At 44.4% G+C, this 14,213-nt stretch overlaps 1 pseudogene; it reads right to left on the bottom strand.

Moving 5' to 3' along the window:
• Nucleotides 1-14,213, bottom strand: part of LOC141157735 (meiotic recombination protein DMC1/LIM15 homolog) — a 228,269-nt pseudogene that overhangs the window by 24,792 nt on the left and 189,264 nt on the right.

The raw sequence follows: 14,213 nt of genomic DNA, 5'->3' as shown, positions 1-14,213 counted from the left end.
GCCGAGGACTGGGAACGGCCAATCCCATGTATATAGTTGCGCTTCTTAAAGCGCCCCCTACTGGTTTTATACAAGAACCGCAACGTCTACCTCAAAGTTAAAATGGACTGTTGCACCTTTAAAAAGAAAGAACACCTGGTCGCAAGTTGCACCGCCGCCAGGATCCAAGAATGTGCTTTACTTAAAAAAATGTTTTATGTGAAAAGGTTTTATATGCTGCTAAATAGTCATGTGAAAGTTTTCTATAATGTTTTATACAAAAGAGTTCCGGAAGTATTGAAAAAGTTTTCTATAATGTCTAGTGAAAAGAAAAGTGTGTCCCATAAAGGGAGTTGAACCGTAATGTCTGTTTCTAATGTAAAAAGTTATTGAAAAAGTCTTTGCATGTCCTGTAATCAACTGTTTTTGCTCTTTTCCAGCCCGAGGGCGTGCTGTGCTTTACCAGGGGGGAATGTAGCGCCCCGAGGGTGCGGCCGCTACAGGGGTATTGCACCTCAGACCGGAGGTGTGATATTCCACTCCCAGGTAAGGATGGAGTGTGGACCAGGGCTCAGTTAGCTGCATGCAGCACACACACCCCATTTCCGAGGGACAGCTCAACGGTGCTCCCACTAGACAGAAGTGCAGGCATGACCGACCATGTCCCTGCTGGAGTGGGGAGGGAGGGGTGGAACACCCAGTGCTGTAGGGGCAGATAGGGGGCGGTTCCTGAGCGTAGGAGGGAGCCCATTGGTTGCTGGTCACCTGGGCTCATGGCTAGAGGGAGGTATAAAAGGTGGGCACCACCTGAGATCTAGGTTCAGTTCTGTGGAGAGGAGAAGACAGGGAGCAGCAGCTCAGGCTGAGTGCTGCTCCAGAGGCAGGCCTAGGCAAGAGGCCGGGGCCTGAGAGGAGAAGGAGAGGTGGGCCTGGAGAAGAGGCCGAGGAGGAGGTGAAGGGGAGCTGAGATTCTGGCTCATCTCAGCTCCAAGACAAAGGAACAGAAACAGAAAGGAACTGCAAAGAAGGAGAGACAGAGAAACAGAAGGGCTCAGGAACAAGAAGGTGGAAGGGACCCTAAGAACCCACGAGAATCCAGGGTGCAGGGTCAGGCAGATTAAGGGTACCGGATCCCAAGTTGGTGGAGGAGAAACAACCCTCAGCCAAAGACCGGTCGTCATGATCATATATTGGTGCGACACCTCATCAAACCTGCTAGGAAGGCACCATATAGGACAGCGGAGGACGGGACCCACGTTTAACCGCACAGGTCCGCGGCAGCTGGACAAAAGTGGGTCACTGGTGAGGCAGGCCAGAGAAAGGATAAAAGGGGGTCCTGTGCCATGCTCCTGAACTGCCTGGGAGTTGACCGAGCCCCTCACCTGGTGGACGCAGCACGGCTCGGGCGGTCACTGCTGGCCGAAGTGACCTGGAACAAACGAACTGTGAGTAAAGACCCTGGACTGTAACTTGTTGTCTGTGTGCTCCTTCGCGCCTCCAGCACTATCAGCACCGGGACCCGCACTACCATCACTCCCAACATCCACTACACTGCCCTGGGGCTGCACTCTTCCCGTGGGGAGTCACATCACCTCAGCTGCACCCATCATCAGCCCCAGAGGACTGCCTTGCAGCGGCGGTTCCTAATAACCACAATCCACGGGTGGCGTAGTCGGACATTATCTGAAGCACTTAGCAGACTACCATTGGTCTGACCACCCTGAGCCGCGGGACCGGGTCACCACTACTACTCCCAGCGTCTCCCTATCGCCCGGTTCCGCGTGCCCCACGGCCCAGGGGGCGAGTCAATAGCAGCATGCTACGATTGTTTTTGCATGCTGTATTCTGCATTAATTGAATGTCTCTTATTATGCTTTAGGGTCTGGAGAGATCCCCAGGGCATAGTAAACGTAAGATGTAGATGTTGCACATCATAACCTTATAACATGCGTGTGCAGATATCTGCTTTGCCTAGTCGGGGCTGGAAGTCACGGTCTAGAATGCAGGTCCTAAAGTCGCAGTGTACGTCGTGACATTACGACATGCACTCTGGACAGGGACTTCTGGCTGCGACTAGGTCAAGGACATCCTCACGCATGCGCAGTGTCATACCAGGCCTTGTCAAAACCAGAAATCTCGGCCTAGCGTGAAGATGCCTGGGGTTTCAGCACACATCGGTGGTAAGAAAATGCACCAAGGACCATATGGGTATGAGCAAGTAGTAGAGGTGGCCGGCAAGGTGAGCATTGTTTAATTTATTGTTTGTAACCTTATTCTAGCCCACTCCAGTTCAGTAAAATGGCGGTCATCAGACTGAATTTTGCTTAGTTTGCAAAGAGGGAATTACAAAAAATCCACATTCTGGAAAATACGGATTTTTGTAAAATTCAAGTAGAACTCAATTCCACTCAAAAAAATTAGCCCATCTCTGAACCACACCATGGCTTTTGAAAGGTATGAAACACAGATAGAACACAAGACGTGATTTATGAATATCTGAGTGAGGCCTTACAAATATTTGTGAAATAATGGGTCATCCTAAAGCCCTCACTTGAACTCGATAGTACTTTAATAGGATGCCACAATTGCAACAAAATTACCCCTGTTGCTGTGGCGATACGTATAAAATACTGGTCCCCATATGGTAATATACAGATGTACTGTATATATACCCTGCATGCTTTTTTCTGTTTTCAGATTGGAACACACTATGTAGTAACTTCATAATGTTCAGTATATTTATAGGTTTATGATAATTAGGGTTACATCCATCCAATATGCATGTCTTACGGGTTTACATTCACCAATTTGGCTCTCTTCACAAACAGAAATTATACTTCTTGGACTCCCTGACAAAGCCCTTTTGCCTAGCCAACCAGTACTCCTATTTTGCACTGATGACGGTAAATACCCTGACATTGAGTCTTTTCAGTCAAATTGAGGTTATAATTATATATTTTATGCTGCTCTTTCCACTTTTGATTTGTGGATGGAGAAGTTTTTAAAAAGTTGCAATTCTCACTCAAGTGGAGGAATTGAGTAAAAATTGGAGAAAGAGCAAATTTGGTGCAAATAAAGGATAAACAGCCACACGCAAAGATGATTTAAAAAACATTGCCTTTTTTGCCATATCTGAAATCCTTGGACATGACAGGTGTAAAGGTGTTGTCTGGTTATATCATATTGATGACCTATCGGAAGGATAGGTCATAAATATGATATCGGTGGTGGCTGATACCTGGGGCTCCCACCGATAGGTTATTTGCTGTGTTGGCTGCCAGATGTAAGCACATGGAACAGAGCAACAAAGTGCAGCTCCAATCAATGTGTAGCAGCTGATGCTGGGTCTTTTGAATAGAACCTCCTCTGCAATACCTGGCAGTGGACTCTTAATCTTGATGAATATGTCCAGCAGCATTATTACATGTGTTTAATTCATGTGGCCACTAGAGCAAATAACAGCTGATCAGTGGGAATGCCATGTGATATGATGTCCAATAGGAAAGCTGGACGACAATAGCGCAAAATAGGGTCTTACAAGGATAGAGAATGGGAGAACAGTAGATGCAGAGATGTGCTCACCAAGGAAGGTTGTGGGTCCACAACACCATAAAAAGTTCAGAAAACTACTGCTGCAGATCCAAGGAAGCATTCAGAGAGAATGATAAAAAGGAGAATAGATCTTTTCTGCTCTGAAGACACCAATATTGGTTTCCAAAAATGATGAAGAAAGGAATCCAAGAGGCAACGTGTAGAGAATTGTGTTTTTTAATTATCAACGCATTTGAAAGTTCACAGACTTCTTCATCAGGACAAACCACATTGCCTACTGGATTCCTTTCTTCATCATTTTTGGAAACCAATATTGGTGTCTCCATTTTATTTTTCTCCCTGAATGTGACATGATGTGATATAGATCATATCAAAGTGATGTGACCGTAAAATTTGTGATTTCTACCATACAAACTTGAATTGTAACTTACGTCATTGTGGCCCCTGGATCAGCAGTCATCTGATTTGTAATAAATACAGCAACATTGTACTCTAAAGAAATAAATGGCACAATTAGAAAAGTTATTTCATTGTAGAATCAAATTGGATTTGTTCTCATGTACATAACAAAATATATGCACGGAAGCTGTAAAGCAGTGCTTTAACCCCTTAACGACCGCCGATACACATTAAAACAGCGGCCGCTTAGGGGCCTTATTCCCTCATTGCCGTTTTAAAACGGCAATCGGGAATAGGTCTATAGCACCCCCCAGAGTCGAAAAATCTCCAGGGTCTCAGCTACCTGGGGAGAACATGATCAGGGCCATATTTTCCAGTCCCCAATCACGTGATCGCTGTTATTCAATGAAAAACGGCGATCAAGTAAAAAAAAAAAAGTGTGCCAGCTTTTAAAATAATTTCTCTCTCTTCTGACATGATATACATGTCAGAGGAGAGAGAAATGATGTCCCCAAACCCCTCCCCGCTACCTCCGCCATTCCTTGGGTCCTGCTGATCCATCCCCTGGCCCTCCGTCTCGTTTTCCAGAAAAAAGATGACGATACCTGTCGGCCGTCACATGGCAACAGGAGGAATTTTTCCTATTGGTTCCATTTGATCACTGTGATGGACCCTATCCTTGTGGGTGCAGTTTCCAAAATAGGGTCAATTGTGGGAGGCTTCTGCTGTTTGGGCGCCTCAGAGGCCCTGCAAATGTGACATGTCACCCGCAATTTATTTCAGCTAATTTGTGCTCCAAAATTCAAATATTGCTCCTTCCGATCTGAGCCCTACTGTTTGTCTAAACAGAACTTTTTGACTGCAGGTGCATCTCACTAAATTAGAACATCATCAAAAAGTTAATTTATTTCAGTTCTTCAATACAAAAAGTGAAACTCATATATTATATAGAGTTATTACAAACAGAGTGATCTATTTCAAGTGTTCATTTGTGTTAATGTTGATGATTATGGCTTACAGCCAATGAAAACACAAAAGTCATTAACTCAGTAAATTAGATTAACAAAAAACACCTGCAAAGGCTTCCTAAGCATTTAAAAAGGTCCCTTAGTCTGTTTCAATAGGCTCCACAATCATGGAGAAGACTGCTGACTTGACAGATGTCCAGAAGGCAGTCATTGACACTAAGTAAATGCAAAGTAAATTTTGCATTTCATTTGGAAATCAAGGTCCCAGAGTCTGGAGGAAGAGTGGAGAGGCCACAATCAAAGCTGCTTGAGGTCTAGTGTGAAGTTTCCACAATCAATGATGTTTTGGGGAGCCATGTCATCTGCTGGTGTAGGTCCACTGTGTTTTATCAAGACCAGAGTCGGTGCAGCCGTCTACCAGGAAATTTTAGAGCACTTCATGCTTCTCCCTGCCGACAAGCTTTTGGAGATGGAAATGTCATTCTCCAGCAAGACTTGGCACCTGTTCACACTGCCAAAAGTACCAATACCTGGTTTAAAAACAACAGTATCACTGTGCTTGATTGGCCAGCAAACTTGCCTGACCTTAACCCCATAGAGAGTCTATGGGGTATTGTCAAGAAGAAGATGAGAGACACCAGACCCAACAATGCAGACGAGCTGAAGGCTGCTATGAAAGCAACCCGGGCTTCCATAACACCTCAGCAGTGCCACAGGCTGATCCCCTCCATGCCACGCCGCATTGATACAGTAATTGATGCAAAAGGAGCCCTGACCAAGTATTGAGTGCATTTACTGAACATACATTTCAGTAGGCCAACATTTTGGATTTTAAAAACATTTTTCAAACTGTTATAAAGTATTCTAATTTACTGAGATAATGACTTTTGTGTTTTCATTGGCTGTAAGCCATAATCATCAACATTAATACAAATGAACACTTGAAATAGATCACTCTGTTTGTAATGACTATATAATATGAGTTTCACTTTTTGTATTGAAGAACTGAAATAAATTAACTTTTTGACGATATTCTAATTTAGTGAGATGCACCTGTACATATGGGGTATCGCCACGCTCATAAGAAAATGGGTAACTAACTGTAGGGTCCATTTTTTGGTGTTACCTCTTGCAAAAGTGAGAAATTTTGGGCTAAAGCAAGATTGTTGTGAAAAAAATTAACTTTTTCAATATGATCACCTAATGTTATCAAATTCTGTGTCGTACCTGTAGGTTAAAAATTCTCACTATACCCCTAGATAAAATGCTTGAGGGTGTAGTTTCCAAAATGGGATCAGTTATCTGGGGATTTCTGCTGTTTAGGCACCTTAGGAGCCCTGCAAATTCGACATGGTGCCCACCATCACTTTCAGCCAAATTTGTGTTCCAAAATTCAAATATTGCTCCTTCCACTCCGAGCTCTGCTGTTTGTCCAAACAGAACTTTTTGACTACATGTGTGGAATCGACGCATTCGTAAGAAAGTGGGTAACAAACTGTAGGGTCTACTTTTTGGTGTTACCTCTTGCAAAAGTGAGAAATTTGGGGCTAAAGCAAGATTTTAGTGGTAAAATTTAATTGAATTTTTTTTTTCACTTTGCATTAATTTCTGTGTAGCAACTGAAGGGTTAAAAAATTTCCTGACAACAGTTTTAAAGTATTTGAGGGGTGCGGTTTTTAAAATGGTATCACTTTTGGGGAATTTCCAATATGTAGGCCCCCTCAAAGTCCACTTTCCCAGTGGGTCATGGCACCTAAAAATCATGGCAGTAAAATCTGCACTAAATTATGGCACTCATTCCCTTCTTAGTTTTGTACTGTGCCTCAAATTCCCGATTACATGTAAGGTATTCGCATACTCAGGAGAAATTGCACAACAAACTGAGATGTCCATTTTTTCCTATTAGCCCTTATAAAAATTAAAAATTTGGGGCTAAAACAGTTCAGCGGTAAAAATGTAATTTTTCATCTTTCACCACCCAATGATATAAATTTCTGTGAGGCACATGTGGTGTCAACATGCTCACTGCACCCCCTAGATGAATTCATTGAGAGATGTAGTTTGTAAAATGACATCAATTATGGAGTGTTTCCGCTGTTCTGACACCTCAGGGGCTCTGTCAATGTGACATGGCACCCTCAAACCATTCCAGCAACATCTGAACTCCAACATGGCGCTTCTTCCCTTCTGGGCTTTGCACTGTGCCTCAAAAGTAGTTTTCCTCCACATATGAGGTATCGGTGTACTCAGGAGAGTGTAATCTAAGTGTAATGCGATTATCTCCCATGCGAGAATCGGATCACAGGGGTGGAGAAGATGGAGAACGTAATTTCTCCATCCTCTCCATTGTTTGTGGCCACGGATGTAGGACTGTACTCGGATGACATCTGAGTGCACTGCCCCACAGTATAACATTGGTCCAAGTAATAAAACATCGGCTAGCACTCGGCCGTGTTATACGTTCATGTGAGCGAGCCCTTAACCAGAGTTTAAAAAAGCATAGGAAAAATCGTCCAATTTTCATCCATATTGTCATCCATATGCCCTCTCTGTGTCCGTTTTTTATATACGTGTGGCAATTTTAGCTTGGATAGCACATGTTTATATAATATTCTTGTCTGCATGAGACCTTGAACGGACAGCACAGAATGACTGTTCAAACTAAGTCCCGCCGCTCGGTGCATTACGGCGGGGCTAATCATTTAAATACTTGTACACCTTCCCATCTGCTTGTTTTTCCCTGTATCTGCCCCTGTATGTCCCCCTCTTCTTTGATTGACAGCTCAGCCTTCATAGAGCCAAAGAAGACCAGCCTATAGATGAAAACCAAACAGGTGAGAAGGTGTATTTAAATGATTGGCCCCGCCGTGAAGCACTGAGAGCCTGTACTTGGTTTGAACAGTCATTCGGTGCTGACAGAATCGCTTTAAAGAATGGGCTGCAGAATAAGCTGTTACAGGTGCCACATGAAAATAAAGTTGCGGCCAAATGTTTAAGACTGACAAATTCTGGTGTTTTTAGATCTTTTAGTTGGATATTTCTATGGTTACTGACGTACAATTATCAGCATTTTATACATTTTTAACTTTTATTGACAAATACATCAAGTTTATGCAAACGCATAAAATTTACAGGGTTGATCGTTATTTTTAAAGATATCTGCCCTTCACTCTGGTAGCTGGATATCATTTTCTGGGCCAAATCCTGACTGATGACAGCCCATTTTTGTCTAATCAGTGCTTTATCACGATTTTGGTGTTTTTGTTTGTCCACCCATTTTTTGCTTGACCACAGTCCAACTCAACGTGATTGAGATCTGGGAAGTTTCCTGGTCAATTATCCAAAATTTCAATGTTTTGTTCACCAAGCCACATAGTTATCAATTTTGCCTTGTGACATGATACCACCATATGTATGAGTATTTGCTTATAAATCCTGTATACAAAAGCAGACAGTATTTGGCAAGGTGCTTGTTGAAGTGATTGCTGTCTTTTAAAATAACAAAATGTTATTAATTTAGGAAACTCACCTTCTGAAATTTTCTGAAGCCTAGACAGCATCTGAGCTAGTTTCTGCTGTCTTCAGCCAACTCTCCACGCCCACTAAAATCCACTCGGAAGAGAGCCATTATTGAGTCAATAATCTGAAATCAAGATCAGAAATTGATCATAGCCTGAACATTACTGACAAAGTTAGCATAGCCTTTAAATAAGTTAAAAATAACTTCTTTTTATTTTCAAAAACTAGAAGTTAAATATTCAAAACATAGGATTTCACTTCTACAGTCTGTGAAGTGTCAAAAAAAAAATGCATACTGTAAAAAATGGCAATGCATGGTCTCAAATTAATATATATTGTAACAGAAAAATGGTGAAAATGTGAGCGGTGGATATAGAAATTGCTTAATAGTCTGACATGGTTGAAAATTCGTTGCCATTTATTTTGCATTATGAGCATTCAATCTGTTGAAGGATTCAGTTAAATTCTGTCTTTTACCTTTTTAGTGTATACTTTACCATTGTAAGTAAACTGTGCACTAGAGCCCAGCAGTGTAAAATAGGGCCGAGAGAAAAAAAAATACGCCTTACGTTATAGGCGCATTGCGCATGCGGGGGATATGCAGACTTAGACTGCACATCACAGGGCCCTGTGACATGCACGGGATGGCAGAGGAGGGGGGAATATGTAAATTAAGTAGGTAGGTGGGGATTTCTTGGCGTCTCCAAGTAAGTATGCAGGGAATTCTTGGCGTCCCCCGGATGCCAAGCATAGGAAAACAAATTTCATAAAAAGATATTTCAAAACAAGCAGACCTCTAATATGGGCCATACAGGTATGTATAGATGTCACGGGTGTATCAGAAGTGACAGACAGTCGCCCTGCAGTTGCAGTACCTCCCTCTTGCTAATTAGCTCCTGGCCTGGGTGTATATATACCTGGTGTGTCTGAGAGGGAGGTGTCGGCTATATTCATTTCTACTTGTGAGGTTTTGGCAGGAGCAGTGCTTCGTCCTCTCTGAAGCTTGAGTCCGTGTGCACATTTGGAGTCGTATAAAGCTAAGCAATCCCCACTGTTTGTCTACCCTTGTTTTCTATAGTGTTTAGCTGAGATCGACTAGTGCTCATCTCCTCCCATCCCTAACCTTAGCCATAAGCCAGGGAAAGACAGGGCGAGGCATGTGTGCAGCAATTGCTGTAGAGGCAATATAGGGATGGTAGTTGAGACAAGGTGACACTAGACTAGACTAGGAGGTCTCCACTTCCCCCTTTCCCTAGTGTCTGGGCTCCCTTTCCCTCTTCCCTCAGTGTTGCACTAAGTCTTTCCCACACCTGGCGTGACAATAGATTTACATTTCTATCACCTGTATGCCCATATTAGAGGTCCGATAGGTCCCAGGGGGTGACAGATTCCCTTTAACAATGATGAATAGGGGCCTAAGTGCATGCCTCTTAGACTAGTCCAGCTAATTATAATATCTAGCACCACAATAATAATAGAGTGATTTTCTGATTGTGCTAAGAACTTGCCTAAACATTGGGGTCGCTAGAAATTAGTGTGAAATGACAAATGCAGCTCTGTAATCAGTAAATAGGGGTAAATCCTGCTGCCATATTCGCTTTAACGGGAATCTGTCAGAGCAGCATGATGTAGAGGCAGAGACCCTGATTGTAACGATGCGTCACTTATTGGGTTGCATGGTGCAATTTTGCTAAAATCACAGTTTTATCTGCTGCAGATCTACCAGTTACCTGAATGCTGAGCTCTGTATAATCCACTCACACCACTGATTGGCAGCTTTCCGTGTAAACTGTGCATAGGCAGAAAGCTAGCAATCAGTGGTAGGGCGGGGTTATACAGAGATCCTGAATATGGCGGACTACATGACAGCAAGTTTACTAGTCCTCTAGTGATAAAATCACTGTTATCTGTAGAAGATTATCAAAACTACGGCAAGCAGCCATGTAAGGGACACATCGCTGGAAACGGTCTTTGGCTCGCTCTATTGTACATTTTGCTGCTCTCAGGTGTGGTGTCAAAAATCTGGTGACATATTCGCTTTAAAGTCAATGAAAATTAATTTTTTCAACCAAAACGGACATTCCTCAGGAAAATACGGAAGAACGAACTATTGTTTTAACCAACCAAACAAAGAGTATCATCATTTGAAATGAAGTCAGTTCTGTTTATTAGCCCATGGCCCCACTATCAGTAATTGGTCAGTATTTTTTCTCAGGAGTGGGAGCCAAAACCAGGTGAGGAACAATCAGAGAAAAGGTATGACAGAAACAAGTCACCAATTCTGCATTTATCACCCACTCCTGGTTTTGGCTCCCACTCCTGAGAAAAAATACTGACCGAATACTGACCAAATAGTCTTAGGCTGAAAGTTGGAAGAAGATCTTTTGTTCAATGAAAGATCAATCATTCATAAAAGACCTTTTGTTGAAAGAATATTTTCAGAAATAATTTTTGTTTTGTGCCCATTGTCACTGAACATATATATATATGGCCAAGTTGAATGGGCAATATGGACTAAGATGTATATGGCACTGTCGGTATTACAACAGTTTGTTAAACAACAGTTCAACCAACAGCATACTTTAATCTCTGCATGAATGGCTTAGGGATCGCTGACACCACTGTCTGAGCGCGATCCAACAAAACATCAGGTTGCACTCGGACCAATGTTAGTCTATGAGGCCGCACACAGGTCCAATTTTTTGCTTGGTCCGAGGAAAAAAATTGCAGCTTGTCCAAGTTTGAAGCGATATTTGGATCACACTTGGCGCTGCAAGGCAATGAGTGCATGGAAACCATCAGACTACACTGAAATGATATCTGATTCGGATGCAGTCCGATTATGGAAAAAACAAGCAAAAAGAAGGTGTACAAAGACAAGGATAACCTGACTAAAATATATATTTATTTATTAAATGACACACAAGCCAGAACAAAGACATATTAAAAATACTTAAAAAAAAGCACAAATGGCCATAACATTTGGCTTACTGATCATTGGTACCTTATGTACCATCTTACAGACGGGTGGATTAGACTTCAACACTATAGTGTTGTGGTCCGTTATACTGTTATTAATTAACAAACAAAGCAGCACACTGGGAAGCTAAGTATACAAACATGAAATATAAGAAATATGAATAGCATTACTGCTTTGGGAAAATAGAAATAAGTGAGAAATCTTAGTGCATAAATTGGCCAATTCATGTGTACCTGGTAGCCACGGTAAGGCGTTTCTCAAAAATACCAGGACCCTATCAATGTAAACTCATCTCTAAGTGACTATGTCTGCTTGTGTGCGGGATAATAAGATCCTGCTGCAATTAAAATCGCCTGTGACATAGAAGCGGAGTGCTCAGTCAAAGTTTATACATAGAAACAGAAAAAACTGACGGCACTTCCAAAACAAGAAATAGGTGTGAACAGGTGTTGTTTTTTGCTTTGTTATACTGTTATGGCCATTTTTACTTTTTAAGTGTTTTTTAATATGTCTTTGTTTTGGCCTTGGGTGTCATTTAATAAATAAATATATATTTTAGTCAGGTGATCCTTGTCTTTGCATACCTTCTTTTTCTTTGCTTTTTCCATGTTCTGCACTGGGTATGTGATAAGTAGATCCCGACTTTATTTATGGTGGTGCCCTCTACCTTTCCTTGTTATGGATGCAGTCCGATTTCCGAGCACTGATAATGGAGAGGATGGAGAAATTTTGTTCTCCATCTTCTGTGGCACCCCAGGGGTCTGGTTGCCACAGTGATAAAAATATCACGTCTGAGAGCAAGTGGGAGGTTCCCTGGTCAGGAGCCCTTGAACATGCAACACCTCCTGTCCCAGACCAGATAGGGGAGGAATCTGCCATATATAAACTGGATCTGGGGCGGGGTTAGAGGAGAAAGTGAAGCTCCAGAGAGAGTAGAGAGTGAAGTTGCAGACACAGGGAAAGCAACAGCTAGGAACTCTGTAGGAGCAGGAACTGAGTGCCAGGGACTGGAAGCAGATATAGCTCGTCCTGGCTGAAGACACAACTACCGGACAACGGAGTCCGAGGCTGTGAGGATCTCTAAGTCCAGCAGCAGAAACCAGCTGGCAGGGGATTCCAGGTCCTCTGGCCATAGAAGCCCGGAGGCTCAGTCACGAGCAAGGGACCAGCACCGCCATCGAGGAGCGGAGGACATCAGAAGGCCCCAAGTCACCAGCCATACGGGTGAGCACTACACGGTACGCTCAGGGACGTGGGCTACTTCCACTCGCTTACAGCAAGGTAGGCAGGAAGAGTGCAGACAGACGGGGAGGCCTACAACTCCACCTGGCCAGGGGAACTCCTGTTTGTTCACAGACTGACCCGGCCTCTTATGCTAGCCAGTACTCCCGGGAGGGTACGCCTTATCATCATCAGTAAAGACCCTGTACTGCACTGCAAAGACTCTGAGTCGTTCCAGCTACACCCGTGCACCATCACTCCCGTCATCCACACTCACTGCCCTGAGGCTATACTCCTCCCGTGGGGAGTTGTCCCATTCTCTGCTGCACACACAACACCAGCCTCAGCGGTCTGCCTCGCAGCGGCGGTACACTCTGACCGCAATCCACGGGTGGCGTAGTCGGACATTAACCTAAAACATATAAAAGACTGCCACTGGTTTGACCACGCTGAGCCACGGGACCGGGTCGCCGCCACGGAGACTACAAACCCTAGAGACCCAGCTCCGGGTAACCCCCATGCGTGCACACACGGCCCAGGGGGCGCATCAACTTTGGCGTAGTCGGCAGGATTTTGTGCCCGCAACCACCGGGTACTGCGTGCCTTCAAAAGACTGTCATACCTGCCGTGGTGAAGTTTCCCGCCATCCGCAGCCGTTTTCCCGCCATCCGCAGTCGTTTTCCCGCCATTAGGCGCCATCTTCGGGACGTCGCGCGGGAAGAAGAGGGGCGTGGACAATGAAAGCGCGCGAGAGCTGAAGCCCCGCCTTACGCACGGACGCTGCGCAAGGTCCTGGAAGGAGCACAGCGGACGCCGACGTCATCAGCACGCGACGCAAGGTCCTCAACCCCGACGATCACTTGCGGAGCCGCGGCCGACGGAGGAAGAGCAACAAGAGGTAGGCCACGGTTAACTAGGGGGGCGGAAGATACCAGGAATGGAGGGAGCTCCCACCGCCAGCGCGGCTGCTGCCGCAGTGATGCCGTTCACGATGCCATATATCTCCGGAGCGGCATGGCTACCCCAGTACTCAGGGGAGTCACACACCCTAAGTGACTTTAAGGAAAGGCTAAACAGCCTCTTCCAAGTATACCCCCTAACAGAAGAGCAAAAAGTGAGCATCTTGGTGGGCCAGTTAATCGGAGCAGCCCAAAGGGAGGTTAAGTCCTGGCCACCACGGGAGAAGGGGACTGTCAGAGAAATACTGGCCCGTCTAAAGGACACTTTTGATACCCGCACCTCAGCAGAGTTTAAACTAAGATTTTACGGGTGCAAGCAACGGGCACAAGAAAGTATAAGGGACTATGCTTTGAACTTGCAGGAGGCCCTGAGAGCCATTAAGCAGGCAGACCCTGACAGCGTGCGGAATGAACATAAGCTGTTGACTGAACAATTCATAGAGGGTCTACTGTCCAATGCCCACCAAACCCAGTTGCAGGCAATGGCCCTACAGGACCCTGATTTAGATTTTGCACAGTTCAAGGACAGAGCCATCCGGGTGCTCCGAGAACTGGCACCGGGTGGCACTGTAACCCAAAGGCGCCCCGCTATCACTTATCCCAAGGAGGCAGCGCCCTTGTCTTCAGGGCCTGTGG

This window comes from Phyllobates terribilis, unplaced genomic scaffold (assembly GCF_046119375.1).
Source record: "Phyllobates terribilis strain yellow unplaced genomic scaffold, ASM4611937v1 Scaffold_8__6_contigs__length_399053987, whole genome shotgun sequence".
NCBI lineage: Eukaryota > Metazoa > Chordata > Amphibia > Anura > Dendrobatidae > Phyllobates > Phyllobates terribilis.
This window is presented reverse-complemented; position numbering and strand designations above follow the sequence as displayed.